The sequence below is a fragment of the Zalophus californianus genome, chromosome 2, assembly GCF_009762305.2.
Source record: "Zalophus californianus isolate mZalCal1 chromosome 2, mZalCal1.pri.v2, whole genome shotgun sequence".
NCBI lineage: Eukaryota > Metazoa > Chordata > Mammalia > Carnivora > Otariidae > Zalophus > Zalophus californianus.
Genome location: NC_045596.1, coordinates 155,496,395 through 155,512,192, shown reverse-complemented (window position 1 = coordinate 155,512,192; position 15,798 = coordinate 155,496,395). Strand labels below are relative to the sequence as shown.

Here is a 15,798-nt window from a genome sequence, read left to right as displayed (position 1 = left end):
CGCGCCCCTCCTGTTCCCTACCCTGCCTGCCCCCCACCCTTGCACCTTCTCCCTATCCTTCTTTACTCTTTCGTTCCTCTCATTCCACCCCCACCCCCCCTTGGGACCATGCTTTCTCCCTTCGTTTCATCCCGTTCCCTCCCTGCCAAATACATCCTGGTTTTTAAAGAGGCTTCCTCTTAGCTTGAAATCCTGGCATGAAGAGGCAGTATTTGACCTTCCCTGATTACCAGGCTGTCATTTCTGTTGGTATGTGTGGGGGGAGACTCTCCCCCAGTCTTCTCTTACTGTCTCTTAAAAAAAAAAATATTACCCACCTCCCCTTTCAAATAAAAAAAAAAAAAAGAGTGCGAGAAAGAGAGAAATCTAGAGACAGAGAGCGAGAGAGAATTTGACATTATTGTATAATTTAAAATTGCACAGCCTAGAGCCCACAAAACCGAGCATGTAATTACACACTTACTAGAGGTAACAGCAGTGCTGATAATTATTCTTTACACAGGAGAGACCCTGCTGATATCCCACAGTCAGAAAGTGGGAACTACAATATCTTTAATACCATCCTCAGAGACCCTCATAAGCAGAAGAGAAGTATGAGAAGGCTCACAGGGTCCAGAGCAATATCTTCATCGTGCCAGAATGTCAGGGGCTTTAGCACAACAGAAATCAATAGTTTCAAGTACATTTTTTGGTACAGTTTTTTTTTTTTTTTGACCCAACCTGAGAAAGTACAGGGAAGGCAGAGGTACCAAATAGTACAAAACAAAACCTTCTTAATGGAAGACCTGTCTGTTTAGACATGTCATGCAAGGTCAGGTTATGAGACACGCGTTCTTTTTCCTAGCAACAAAACAGTGTGGCTGGCGAGCTCCTCCTCCTGGAATGCTTTTGGTCATCAGGAAAGCCTTTTCATTTAAATCATAAACTGCTCCCTCTCCCCATGTCCCCTGATTAAGGCAGCATCTTTGCTTGTCATCGGCTATAAAGTTATGTAGTATTTAGTCTCAAAAGAGAGAAGGAAAATATATGGGTCCTTGTTTCTAGGCACTTGGCCCTTTTCTTCTTTCTTCTTGTATGCAGGAAATGAGTTGGTTGCATTCTAAAAATAAGGAAAGACCAAGATTAGTAGAAACACTGAAAAGATTTAAAACAATAGTCAGTGAACTCAACACAGGTAGAAGGTTTTCACGTAGAGTCCACGTCCAAGTTTAATACTATCCTTGCTCTCAAACGGAGACCATGCATCTCTATCCTAACCACAGAAGCTGTGACAAATGGTTACCTATTTCTACCTTATGAGCATAAGTCATGAGTGTGTAGTTTGCTCTTTAAAACACACTGCCTTGATTGTTTGCAGGTCGTGCTGACATTCTGACTTGTCAGTGTGTATGGTTTCAGTTGGGTTAATAAGCCATTCTAATTGGGGCCATCCTTCAACGGAAAGCCAGCCAGTTTTGGCTGGAGGCTTAGGGGAAGCACCCTCTGACTGACTGATTACTTACTGTGTGCCAGGCGCTGAGTTAGCTGCATTAATGTACATTAGTCGTTGAGGACTTACACTCACTCTGTGGGTTATAGAGTATCCTCCCATTTTAAAGATGAAAAAACTGAGCCTCAAACAAGTGAACTTGGCCAACATCACACAACTAATAAAGATTAAAGAGGTGAGACTCAATTGAAATCTAGCAACTGTTTGGTCCGATGGGTGTATTAGGCCGTTTCATTTTACAATTCAGGTCGGAGTGGCCCGTGAGTTTAAAGAGGCGTGTAGCTCAGAGCAGGGAGCTCCTTGGAGCTGGCTTTACAAAATGCCTTTTAGTGATGACGTCCCAACAAACAAAGAAGACGGTGGCCAGGGGACCCTTTGGTAACGCCCCAGGGAAACAGATTCTGGGGCAGGCTGTCTCTAGGCTAGTCTGCACCTGGAGCCCAAAGAAAGCAGCAGCTAAGTGTTGGGTGACCTGAAGGGGGTTAGTTAGAGGACAGGCAGGTGTCAGCAGTGGGTGAGCAAAAAGAAGGGTACTGCCATGGGAAACAGGAAGCTGTTTGGGTTTGGCTCTTTTACACGTTCTGCCCAACTAGTCAGTGGCCTCAGGTGCTGGCATGGTGGCAGTCAAAGAAGGGAACAAGATGAGTTCCTGCCAGAGACCCAGGGCAGGAATTCCTTCAGGTCTCCATGGAAGAGAGCTAATCTGAGACAAAGCCTTTTAGGATCTTCAACTTAGGCTACCAACTCAGATCCACAAGTCCTTTCTCTTAAAACCGTATTTGTGAATATCTATGAGAATTATCAGATCAAAAGCTTGGGCTTGATGTCAGACAGATCTGGCTTTGAGTTCCAAATGCGTGATTTATCAGCTATGTGGCTTTGAGCAAGTTATTCCCTCTGAGACTCGGTTTCTTTACCTGTAAAATGGGAATCAAACTCTCTCCTTCAGAGTCGCTATGGGGAATGAACAATATGTGTCACGGCACCTGGCACAGTCACTGATATATAGTAGAGACTCCGTGACGGTTGGTTCCTTTCCCCTCTTCACCCTCCATCCATTTCTCACTCTCTCCTTCTCCCTCCCCAAATTCTGAAGCACCGAGGATTCAGGGGAAAGAATAGGTCCAAATAAAATGACACACCCCGGGAAACACCACTTGGGGATGAATCTCAACTTAGAGCATCCGGGACAATCGCTCACCTCATGCATGGTGAGGTGTCCCTGTTGGCATGCCGCTCTCATTTCCAAACCTGGAGGCAAATTGAAGCCATCACGAATGTGAGAAAACAATGTGGGAACAGAATCACCAATTCAAAGAAATAAACCTGCTAATACCTCTTTGCCACCTCCAAGATAGACAAGGCATAGGGGGAGGAGGGCAGAGAGAGGGGTTACCTTGGAATCATTCATTGTTTTTGTTGTTATTGGGTGTTGGTAGCCAAGTCTTTAGATCATCTGGAGCTGCAAGACCCTACTGTACAGGGGAGGAAGTAGAGGTTATTAATAACCACTAGTACCCGCGAGCGAAGGGCTCCCTCTCCCCTCTGTAGTTTAGGAGGTGGAACTTCTCTTTCAGTCTTCTTGCGCTTCCCCGGGGCAGTGGGCAGGTTGGAGAACATTGTAAAACACTTGACTTTGTGGTGTGTCTCAGGACTTTTCACCCTCTGTCCATCTCCCACTCCCACAGACCCCCAAACCTTCCCTCCTTTGTGCAAATCTGTTTTCACCACAGGGAGCACATGCTGTCTCTTCTAGCTACAACACTACTTGCTAATTCAACGATTCATCTTTAATGAGGCCCCCTGCCAATGTTTAAATAGCATTCAGAACAAAGAAAAGGCAATATTTCCAAAACAGCTGCTTCTACTGCATCCTCATAGCTCACCTCTTCAGAAAATCAAGAAAAACGCAGAGGATGGAAAAATATTTGGTGATTATAAATATCTATCTATATATCTACAGATGGATGTAGATATAGATAACATGCTTGCCTCTGTGATGCCGGAAATGTTAAATATAAGCACCCTAAAAGTTTTGTGGGTCTCAGTACTGCTCTAGCCAGGTTTTTCTTATTTAGCTTTCTGGTTCTTTTTCAGAATTGTTTGGGAGGCATACACAAAAGTGGAAAGAGTGTGGGATTTGAAGTTAGAGCCATACAGGCCACCTTTTTGCTCTGCCACTTACTAGCTGTGGAAGTGGGCCGGTCACTTAAGCTCTCTGCCCATGTATTTTTAGTTGGTAAACTGGAGATTACACCATCTTCCTTTCTGGATATACGTTGACATGACTAGTACAGTATTTGGCAAACAGGAGGCATGTGATAAATACTAGAGTCATTTCCTGCTTAAATTCAGGCCCTTCCAGAACTTTCAGGAGTGGTCAGAGTCTGAAGGGCTCTGTCTGCATTTTCAGAGGTACTGCTTCAGTGGCCCCCAAGCAACAGAAAATGTCCACATTAGCCACCCCTAAATGTACCCACATTAGAATCATTCTTTGAATAAGAAAGTTGGAGGATGGAGGATCATCTAAAGAAAGCACCTGGTAAAAATTCATATGTGCCTTTTATTTATTTTTTTTAAGGGAAGATTGAAAATAATGGAGACTAGAGAAAGAATAACAAGACAAACCCAAGGAAACTAGAAGGAAAGAATGAATACATTTTAATAAATTAATGAACTCTAAAACAGAAAAATAGTAGAATTTATTTAAAACACATCCAAGAAATGGTTTTTTGATGGGGAGCGGGTAGGTAAAGCTTGAGAAAAGTTGAATTAAGAAAAGAGAGAGAAATATTTAATATTAGGCCTGGGATAGGATATGTAAACACAAACGAAACTTTTTAGTTATTAGTGAAGGATGGAGCAGATGTTCAGAGAGGTATGGGGAAAGAGCCCAAGAAGGCAAAAAAAGGGAATGGGAAGGAGGAAGAAGCCAGGCCCTTGGGTCTCCGGCACTGGCTGCCTGGCTGTTAAAAATCTTGGAATTCCATTAGATGCTTTATTTGTCTTCTTCTTTTTTTTTTTTTTTTGCTTTAGCCATTTTGAAGCTGATTTTTAATACTTGCAGTTAAAGGAGAATTACCTATATAATTATGAAAATATCAAGCAACAAAGTGGTTTGTGTAGCATGATCTTAGTTTTGTTGAGCAAAATATCTGTAACTATAAAATAGAACCTGGAAAATGGTAACAATGGAGGTACTTGGTAATGGGATTATGGGTGTGTTTTAATTTCTGCTTTTTGCTTATTTAATTAACTCTACATGTGTTGTCAGGAAAAGATTGCTGTTTGGACTTCACTAGCAGATTTGTACGGTCTAGCCAATCCGATTAGCTGGATCTCAGTTGTCTCCTTAGGAGTTCAGAGCCGGGCCTTGGAAGAAGGGACATGGGGCAGCGATGTTTCAAGAGCAGGAGGAGAGTGTGGCTGCAGCAAAGACCAGAGAGTTGTAGAACAACAGTGGGTGATATAAATGGGAGGAGAGCTTAAGGGGCAAGTGGGCGGAGCTTGCAGGTGAATCCGGTGTTCATTAAGAAATCCCACTAAGGGACATGGCTTTTATGTTTGGATACCCAGAAAAAGGGGAACCTAGACAGTTGTTATCATCAGGAATCATTTGGTTGAAAGGAACAGAAATTCTTTCACACTTAAAGTTTAAAAAGGTTTCATGAAAGAAAATAGAGACATCTCATTGACCTCCAGTTGCAAAACAACAGCCTGCTTTTTCTCCATGTTTCTTTCTCTCTGTCTCTGTCTCCCTCTCCCTGAGTCTTCTGGTCTCTCTTCACTTCTCTCTGCTCTTGTGTTCATAGCCCAGATGCCCCTGCAAGCTTTGAAGCCCCCTGGATGAAACCAGAGAGAGCCAGCCTCACCCATTCTAAGCTTCCAAGGCACATTATCTTGTGGGGCACTTTTCTATATTTGTTTTTTTCACCTTTATGAGCTCATTGATGGTAGAAATGAACTCTTTCCTTTCTCTCTTATCACCAGAAAGCTGCTCAATAGATAAATGTTCCTTTTGAGCAACTAATATGACAGTGCGAGTGAAAATACTTTGTAAACCGAAGTACCATGTAATTATATGATATTTTCTTGTGTTCATTCAAGGCAGCCTTTATTACATCCTTGCTCCAGGCCTGTTCCTACTAGAATGTTCAGGCAGGCCAGGAGGAAAACTCAAAATAATTTTACTAACTGATCTGGCTCAGAAGTCAGATGAGCTCTGGAATATGTAAAAGTGCCTATCGCCATACCTGGCACAGAGTAGCCTCTTACATTTTGTTAAGTCCCTGAAGATGGATCTGTTCTCTCAAGAGAGGCCAGGGGCAGGACGCACAAAGTAGAACCAGATGCTCACAGAGGTTCCCCGAGGTCCTGGAGATTGTCAGTGAAGAGACTCTTTCAGTGGCTGGAGGTAGGTTACACCACAACTTATTAAAGAGCCTTAATGTCACATGGCTGTGTTGTTATTTATCTGACCTTTCTCATCTTTTCCCATGCTCATGTCCCTTTTATGTCCAGAAACTATAGCTCTAAGGAACCCCTTTTTAAAATTTATTTGTCTTTTGAAATTAATTAACAAATAAGTTTTTATTTTATGTATTTATTTTTTTAATTTTTTTTAGAGAGAGAGCACAAGCACATGTCGGGGTGAGAGAGGCAGAAGGAAAGGGAGTGAGAATCGTAAGCAGGCTCCACACCCAGCATGGAGCTCGACGCAGGGCTCAATTTCACGACCCTGAGATCATGACCTGAGCTGAAATCAAGAGCCAAATGCTTAATCAACTGAGCCACCCAGGTGCCCCTCTTTTTTTTGATGTTTGGCCTTCCACTTGGCATGGCTCATACTCAATATCTTTCTCCACTAACTTGCAACAGGATTGCACTTCTCCCTAGCTGTTCTTAGATGATTCTACTTCGTTTTATCCTGAATTGCTTTATTTTAGATTGTTTTGATTATGAAATGTAACCTAAATCCTTTTAGAAGTAGGCTTAGGTAAAAATAAATCCCTGTTTAAATAGCTGTTCCACCACATCCTTGCTCAGTGGCCTTTAGGAGTATTTCCTGTTGAGCAGAACTCATCCTGGCCATCAGCTTTCACTTTTTCAGCCCTATCTCCCATCATTTCCTTCAATGAGACATTAATTCAACAAGTTATTCAATATTAACATATGCCAGGTCTCTGGTGTTCCTTGCTTGCTTATTTGTTTGTTTTGATATTATAAACCAGTGCTTTCAGGGAGCTTGGGACACAGACAGATGACAAAGAATTCTAAAATTTGTTTCAGTTCATCTGTGGCAGATATGGTAGTTCATGTCCAGTCACTGCCTTTGCCTTTCTGTGATACAGAGTTTGGAATGCTACAAACAGCCCTTCCAGATTCCCTTGCAGCCAGGGGTGACCAGGTTCTTGGTCAATGAAATGTAAACAGAAGTGAGACCTCTTGTCATCTTCCTTCTTCCTGTCTGCAGTGAGTGTGGGCCCCGAGGCATGGTAGCCATGTCTCAGGCTAATAGAAAGGGAGAGGAGAGAGGTTGATTTCTGGATGTCACTAGCCCTGGGCTGCCTATGCCAATGTGTTGTCATGTGAGACAAATCAGTGCCTTACCTTTTAGCCATTGTTATAGGCCAATCCCAATACACACATCTGCTTTCTCATAAGAGCTTGGTTTGCAGTATCTCACTTCATTTAGCGATAGCCTATCAAGACCATCTAGCATTAACTCATGTTCAAGTGGACAGTCCAAATTCCCTCCATGCAGGGCATACTCAACTTTAGTTATGGGAATAATCTTAACAGCAAAAAATCATATATGGTATCATTTAATAGGTGGACTACCAATCAGACACCAGCACTATTTCATTCATACCAGTGGGCACCCATCAGGTCCCTTCCTCACTAATCTGTGTCCACTTTCCATCTAATCCCCCCAGTTATCCTGGCCTTTCAGCACACATGACTTTATTTGACCCCAGAGCCGTGGGTCTCTGCTTTCCCACTCCTCTACAACATTGCCTTCTTGCCTGTTCTTATCTTGCTCTTCCTCTTCTGGGCCTCCTCCCTTCTTCTTAAAGAAGCCATTTCCTAGTCTTGGAGATAATGTGCTCCATATCTTAGTGAATTGTCTCCCTGGTAGTGTTCTCTATTCATACTACCTATGTCCCAGAGCTACCTCTAATACAAAAGGACACAATGCCACATTTCTACAAAAATGTGAATCGAATGCAGGAAAACAGAATTAAGGAGTAATGATTTGTCCCTGGGGGTAGGGGTGTGGGTTGGAGAAAACTTTACAACAAGTTTAATGTTGATGTTGGGATGTGGAGAGTAGAGAGAGGGTTGTTTTCCCAGACAGGGAAGAGAAGTAAGTTCCAAGTAGAGGAGATAATGCATCCAAATACATGTGGGTGGCTGTCTGCAGAATGGTGAATAGTCTATGACAGTAGAGACTCAAGGGAATGGGGAGAGGGCACAGAGCATGAGGCTGAGAAGAGGTGTTTGGGCCAGAGTTTGAAGAAACGGAGAAATTTTGAAGTTTTTTGTGGGTGAATAGTAGCCAATCAAGGCCTGAGAAAGAAAACTAAACAGTATATTAAGCAGAGAGGAGGAAAGTACCAGCAGCTTGGCACTGCTGCCCTCTTTAAGATCATAAATTAATTTCCTTCAGGGCCTCGGCAGTACATACTATACTTCCCATTTTATAGCTGGATGAAGAGAGACCAGACAGGTAGCTAAGGCAACAATCCATGCCAGAGATAACTGGGAGCCTGCACCAGCGCAGGAGCAAAGAGCATGGAGAAGAAATGGGTGTGAGAGATGTTTCTGGAGTAAAGCCAGTAACAGAGACTCAAAAGGACATACAAGTGGATAGTGGGGAAAGAGATGGACCTGAGAACCGTTTTCGCAATAGAATCAATAGGACAGAGATGTTTTGTAGATATAACCAACAGAACTTGGAAAGAACCAACAGAGTGTGGAATCAGTCATATTAGATAGGGTGGTCACTGTTATCAAATGTGGTAAATTAAGGAAAAGCAAAACTGATAGAAACTAATGAAGAGGTCAGGGGACCTTTAAGAGATACCTTTTTCTATTAGTGGAGGCAGAAGCTAAATAAAAGTGTTTTGAAGAGAATGGAAGATAAGAATGGGGACCAGGCGTATGCAGAGACTTGTTTCCAGGAAGTTTGGTAGTCAATAGCGAAGAAATTGTGTGGAGAATTAAGTGGGGGCTGGCCATGGAGGGTGAAGAAACATCCTCTGAAGGATGAGAGATTAAACTTATTCAAAAGCTGAGGGAAAAGGGAGGAGGTGAGGGAGACACCTTAGTGACAAGAGGGAAGGGAGAATAGCAATCCTTTCCATCTGTGGAGAATTTTACAATTTATATAGTCCTTCGTATTCAGTGTCTCACGTGAGATGAATAGAAACAAGGTCACCATCTATTAGACAGACGGGAAAACTGAGGTTCAGAGAAATCAAATGACTTTAGTAAAGAGAAGAGAAATAGGATGTGAACTCAGGACACCTGAAACCAGGTTTGTTTTGTTTGTTTCTGTTTGTACTCTTTGCTCTTCCTATGAGGGGAAAAGACGGCTTTAAAAGTACTAAAGAGTAACACATTTTTTTGTGGAGAAGCCCATTGCCTAACTTAAATTAACTCCGTGGTTGTAACGAGGTTGACTGAACCTCATTACACTGTGTGTGAGCAAACTGAGCATCAGTGAGGCTGGGTGACTTCCGTAAGACCACATGGCTAAGAAGGGGTTGAGAAGAGCCTCGAACTCCTGACTCCTGGCCCAGGGCTCTTCTCACTGAGGCTTCTTGTTGATACTACCTCCTCCTGCATTTGTGGATAAGAAAGCCTTTGAGTTCTGTGGAAGACAAACCATGCTTCTGCCCCATATTTCTGATTCTCTTCCTCTTCTTGGAACATGGGAAGATTGTATAGCCTCAACCCCTTGAATTAGCCATGACCATATGACTTGTTTTGGACAATACCACAGGAGCTAGTGTGCAGTTCTCCATGTTCTCTCTTCCACTGCCTTGGCAGTCTCGGGGGAGAGAATGTTGTAAGACAGAAGAAGCCTGAATGCTGAGGTTAACTGGCTGGACAGTCACCTGAACCCCAAGCTGACTCACAGTGAGAAATAAGCTTAGATATTTAAGGATTATTATTAGATAATCCTGAGATATTAAGGATTAAGCAGCATAATTTAATCTATACAGTTGAAGACCAACACAGTCTTCCCAAATGGAAAAAAAAAAAAAAAAACCCAGTGTCTCATACATAGCTCTGTTCCAAAAACACAAGAGGTAAGCATCTTCCAGAATAACTAGGGAATAAACATCACTAAGTCCCCCTGGTAGTTAAAATGCCATCAGGACTTTTTTTTTAAGGCTATATTGGATGGTGAGTTTTTATTATGAGGTTCAGTTGTAGGCTTGAGGAGAAATTGTTTTTACAGATGTTCAGGGTGTGTTATGAGGAAATGGCCTTTTACAGGGGTTCAGATTGATGGGCTCTCCCGGGACCTCCTCTGACTACATGCACAGAGGAAGTAGGGAGGGGTTGGGACAGGCACAAAGTACACAGTGCAGTTTGGGGACGATCATGAAAGGGAGGCAGCTGAGTCCATGAAATAGAATAAGATTCAGAGTCACATAGAGTTGGGTTTGAGTCCCGGCTCTGCCACTCATTAGCCAAATTATTTAAATCTCTCTGAGTCTTAGACGGATGGTTTATAAAATGAGAGTAATGATGATTGCCTCATAGAGTTATAATGAATCTAGATAGATTTAATAAATCTCAATTATCATGACTTTTGTTGTTATAACTGTTGCTGTCTTACAAGGGGGACCCAATGGTCCAGTTCTTTACTTTTTCTCCAGAAGCTTCAGAGGTAGGATGGGAGGGAGGATTAGAAACTTCTACATCCCTTCTACTTTTATTTTTTTCTTTTGTGGCAACACTTTGGGGTGGTGAAACCTTGGGAAGTACACTTTGGGGCTGAAGATGACTTCTTTATAGAAGTCGCGTTTGAGTCTCAAAAACTAAGAAGAGCCAGGGTGAAGCTGAGGGGAAAGGAATAGATTGCTGGCTGCTCAGAGCTGGCTCCAGGATAATGGCTCAAAGTGGGAAGACAAAGAGGCTTTCAGTGGACCGGGCTTCTCCATTGTTCTGTCCATCTGGCCAGAACTGATCCAGGGCAGGATCCTGGTCAGTATTAATGAGAATCTAATGGACTGAGCATCCCTTCTGACATAGCTCTCTGGAGTCTCTCAGCAAAGTGCTGGGCAGCAGCACTGGGTACACTCAAAGAGAGGTGAAGGGAACCTCCAATACATTCATTGGCCTCTGGAGAATTTGTCTGGTGGGTCCCTCCTTTTTTGCACCCTGTCATGTCAAGAATTTTTTCCTCCTGCTGGGAAAATTATCCAGTCTTGAGAGGACATTGGAATCTTTCCTTTAACTCAGATTTCCCAATGGTTACTTCATTCCTTAAAATTGACTCACATTTTACTTAAACACCTACTTTAGTTTTATGCTAAGCAATAATATCCATGAAATCACAGTTTTCGTTTCTAATATACACTACAGTAAATATGTAACTCTCAGAAAATTTTAAAAGAATGTTCATGCATGACTTACTTTGAATCATCTTGTGCACCACTAGTGGTGCACAGGCCACATTTTGGGATGGTGGCTTTAGAAGCTGAGGGAAGCAAGGGACATCTACCCACAGGGGGTGGTGAGAAGGGGGTATTTGCATAGAGCAATGGATGCTCTCTCAGCACCAGCCCCCCGGGCGGCCTCCATCTTGGTTTAGGCACTGCCATCTGCTCTGAGTGAGCAGCCTTTTGTGAAAAGCTGTGGGAGGATCAGCCTGGCTGATTGGCTGGAGCTGTGCCCAGAGTGCCCAGATGTACATGTGCCCCAAAAGAGGGGGCACAGCTGGGGTTCACTGCCTCCCTTGAGGTTTGGTTTTTCTGGTGAAGCTCAACTGTGCCTCCCACTTTCCTGCGGTGCATTCTGCTCGAGTTGGCGGTGAGAGAGAAGGCCCACTGCGGCACTGTGAGCTCCCTTACCTCCGTCTGCCTGCCATTTGCTGCCACTGGGGACATAAGATTGCTTCCATGGAAACAGAACCATGGATTGTTTTTCCAGAAACGTCTCAATCTAATTTGTGTGGAGCTGCACTGTGTGTGTGTGCGCGCAAGTGTGCGTGGAGTGTTTTAGTCACAGAACAGGGGTGAGAAGAGGGAAGGGAGAATTTGCATAGAACCCCCAATTTTCCTTGAATCCCAGGGAGTTAATTATTTCAGGTGAGCGTTGGAAGTTATGGAGACTGAGTCTAATTAAGGTGTGGTGTTAGGAAGCCCTTACCATTATATTTGACTAGAGTACTCAGAATATTTTTAATTCTGTTTGGTCTAGACAGTTCTTCTCAGGAGGTCTCCTTCAAAAGAGGGAGGTGCACAAGGGAGGCAAAGTAAGGCAAAGGAACAGTATTTCTGCTTAGCATTTCCCCCAAACCCCAACATTGGACTCTAGTAATTGGGCTGAATCTCCTCTACAGGTCCTTTTTCCTAGATCAGGCAGAGCAACGTAGCCTCAAATATGAGTGTTTTGTGAACTCTGTCTTTCTTTCAACATTCAAATAGGAGTCTTGGATTTTATGCAGTGGAACAACAAGTCAGGCTCCTGGCAAAAAGGAGTGAAAGAGAGTGGGTCCTTCAGTGATGAGAATGCAGTTGGCCTATGCTGCCCTCCTAAAGGCCCAACTGGCATAAGATAGACAGATAGATAGGGGGAGGGAGGGAGGGAGAGAGAGAAAGAGAGAATGAGAGAGAGAATCCAATGGGGAGAGAAAATAAGAAGGTGAGAGCTGCTCAGCAGCTCAGACATTCTTACCATTCTGGCTTAGAGAAAGGAAGTGAGAGAAGAAGAGACAGGTTGCAAGAAACTTGAATCTGGGACACCTCACACCACTGCTGCATTGGTATGAAGATACAACATTTATGTGCTCTGTGAACTTTTGTTCCATTAGATGCTCCACCCAGTAGAATGGTGGTCCAATAGAATGTTCTAGAATTTAAACAATGGAGACCAGAATTTCTCCTCCTTGGAAATGGAATGTCTTGCTTCCTCTAGAGAGAAGAGATAGGTCTGAATCAGCCTTCCCCTTGTGAAGGAAGAAGCAGAACTTCTACCATAAAGTGGTTTAGCTTCTGCCTAGTGTCTCTTTCTTCTTTCCACTTGTGACAATGACTTTGGGTTTGGCCAGTATGTAAAGATTAGTAATGATGCATCTGGTTCTTCATAGTTACTAATAAAAATAACTCCAGTTGACTAGTATAAGATGCCTGGAGCCTTCCCCAAAGCCCCTGCTCTACGTTTAGGAGAACAGCACATACCTGTGCTTTAAAGTAGTTATTGTTGGGTGGGTGTCTTAGTCTACAGTTCTATGTCACCTATTGAGAGATGAATTGGGCACCACATTTTCTGCAGGTGGCTGAACTCTTAGCAATGTGCCAAGCCAGTGGATATGCCTTAGGGTGCTTGGCCCAAAGCAAGCAAGCAAATAATTGTTGAATGACCAGATAGTTATATTTCCTTGCTCTGATGTGGGATTCCTTTAGGAGTCAAAAAGATCTGAACAACAACTTTACAGTGACCACTTTTTAAATTTTGGATTATTACAATATCTTTTTTTTAATAGATCTTATTTATTTATTTGACAGAGAGAGAGAGCATGAGCAGGGGGGGTGGCAGGCAGAGGGAAAAGCAGGGAGCCCGATGTGGGGCTCGATCCCAGGACCCTGAGATCATGACCTGAGCCAAAGGCAGAAGCTTAACCAACTGAGCCACCCAGGCATCCCTATTATAATATCTTCAAAGAAAAATATATCATGAGGGGTCTTCACACCATCTGACAGATGGAGTCTACCCTTTCATTCTGCACTTTAGTTCAAGCTGCCCTCTTCATTTGGAATATTAGTTCCTCTTCACCCTTCAAATCATGTTTTTTTTTTTAAGACACCCTCAACATTAACTTGTATGTGTCTTCCTGTCCACTGAAGTCCTGATCTCTCTCTCTCTCTCTCTCTCTCTCTCTCTCTGTTCATATTCATACAGCTCTTCCTTTCTGCACTACCCATTTAGCATTTGGAACTTGCCAGATTGTGTCACCTTTTCTTTGTGAATCTTGCTTTCCTGACTTGATTGTAAATCAGGACTGTGCCTCGTAATTCTCTATATCTTTTTTTTATGTTTTAGAAGAGTGTTTGACACACAGTGAGGTCCAATGCATATTTTGGAATTGAAAATCAGTCTTGGGAAATTTCCTCCCAAGTAAAATGAAGTTAATGCTAAAATCTGTGTCCAAATAATACCATGAGGACTAGAAGAGATGCTGTCATAAAGCACCTACACCCAGGCACATACTAGCTCCTCAATAAATGTTATTCCTTTTCCTATCCTTCTGGGCAAAATGTCCAGCTTTGATTATTAATGACTTGTATGTAAGCCATTTGTTAATACTTGTGAAAGAAAAAATAGTGTTCCTTTCCTCATTTTACTGTGTTGGGGAAAATCAAAAGACTTGTGTTTTGTTTTACAATCTCTATACATTGAATTTCCTGTCTTTCCAGAGCTGCAGCTCTTTTTACTTGCCTTTCCCACCCCACAATTTCACATGGCATGCATTTACTTTGAAAATGAAGCATATTTCAATTTTGTTTCAAGAATTTCAGCATATCCCTGCCCATCTCTGGAGACCACCCATGGGGTGGCTCCTAGGCCCAGATTGCAGGTATCACTGCGTAGCATCCATCAACCATCATTCAATCCTGGCTCCATGGAGCTGCTTGCTTACATTGTGTCTATGCTCCCCATTGGCACTGCCCACCTGGCACTCACCCAAACCGGTCTGACACTTGCTGCTGAGGATGGGGAAGGGACCCAGGCAGGCTTCCAGTTCTTTCATGAGCTGGGTGCTGCCTGCAACCAACAAACTGTGAAGCCCTGTTCTAAGGCTTCAGAGGTCCCCAGCATGGTGGAGTGGGGCACTGAGCCACAGGAAGTGTATAAGCAGAGAGCGCAGTGGAAAGTAAATTAGCTCTTGGCATTGAGTCCTGCTGATATAAGCTCTTGATTTTTTTTCACCCCTCAAGTACCACTTAAGTCCCCATGCTTGCTTCCTCACCAACAATGGAGCTGAATGTTCATTTGTTTGCTTGGAAAGGGTTGGGCTTTTCCCCCTTCTCAGTTCCAAAGGCTTGAAGTGCTCAGCTGTCATCTTTCCAGAAGCCTGCACCCTCTTGGCTTCAGTGTCTTCTGTGTTTAATTGCAAATTATTGATTTAAAGGGAATTACGTTTTAGCTCTTGCCAGAATCAGTTGCTCCTGGGTTGGACTCCCCAGCCGGACACTCTAGGGACCCCAGCTGGGGAGGGAGGGGAGGACCAAGGATCATCAGGAGTTTTGCTGGGTGGGAGGCCACACGCCTCCACTCATAGACTGATTGGATGCCAGAGCTGAGACCTATTTTACCAGAGAGGAAACTGAGGCCCAGGGATTACCAAAGCTTTTATAGCCGGAGAGTGTGGAACTTGCAATTTCTAGGTTGGGACTTATACAGCAGTCCTTGATGTATGTGGACTCATTTAATCGTTACCAAAAAACCTCAAGAGGCGGGGATCAAATCAGATTTGATTCAGCAGATCTGGGGTGATGACCAAGATTTTGCATTTCTAGCAAGTAACTCCCAGGATATGCTGATGCTGCCTGTCCCAGATCACACTCTGAGAAGCAGGGATCTAAACTATCGCATGGGGTCCTAACCTTGTCGGCACATCGCAGTTACGTGAGTTTTAAAAATTACCGATGTTTGAGTCTCCTCCCCAGGAATTCTGATTTAGTTGTTGAATGCCCTGGACAATGGGAGTTTTAAAAGCTTCCTAGGTGCTTCTGTCCAACACAACAGTTTCCTTAGGGATTACCTTCCAGCTGAACTCCCCTGAGCCTTCCCAAATTATATGCAAATATGCATCATTTCCATAGACGTGTCCTCATAGTTGCACTTGGGTGCATGCACTTCATAACGTCAGAAATCTTAGAACCAAAAGAATAAAATAGTAATTATAAGAATATAATAATTTTTTCCTGAGCACCTACTCTGCACTTTACGTGTGTTACCTCATTCTTGTATCGCTAAGACCCTACAAGAAGGTGAAGCTCTAATCCAGAAAGGTCAGCTGACTCTGGTCCCCATTCTTCCAAGTTTGGCACAGTCTATTCATGAGC

The 15,798-nt window shown here is 43.3% G+C and overlaps 1 long non-coding RNA gene across 2 annotated transcripts; it reads right to left on the bottom strand.

Moving 5' to 3' along the window:
* Positions 1-543: 543 nt before the first annotated feature.
* LOC113925652 lies at positions 544-11,605 on the bottom strand. Of its 2 annotated transcripts, none has more exons than XR_003521016.1 (3): positions 11,581-11,605; positions 2,691-2,740; positions 544-1,099 (listed from the first exon to the last, which is right to left on the bottom strand). It is a non-coding gene; the product is annotated as an uncharacterized LOC113925652 (long non-coding RNA). The 2 variants fall into 2 exon arrangements; XR_003521015.1 differs by lacking the exon at positions 11,581-11,605 and adding an exon at positions 5,743-5,818.
* Between the last annotated feature and the right edge of the window lie 4,193 nt (positions 11,606-15,798).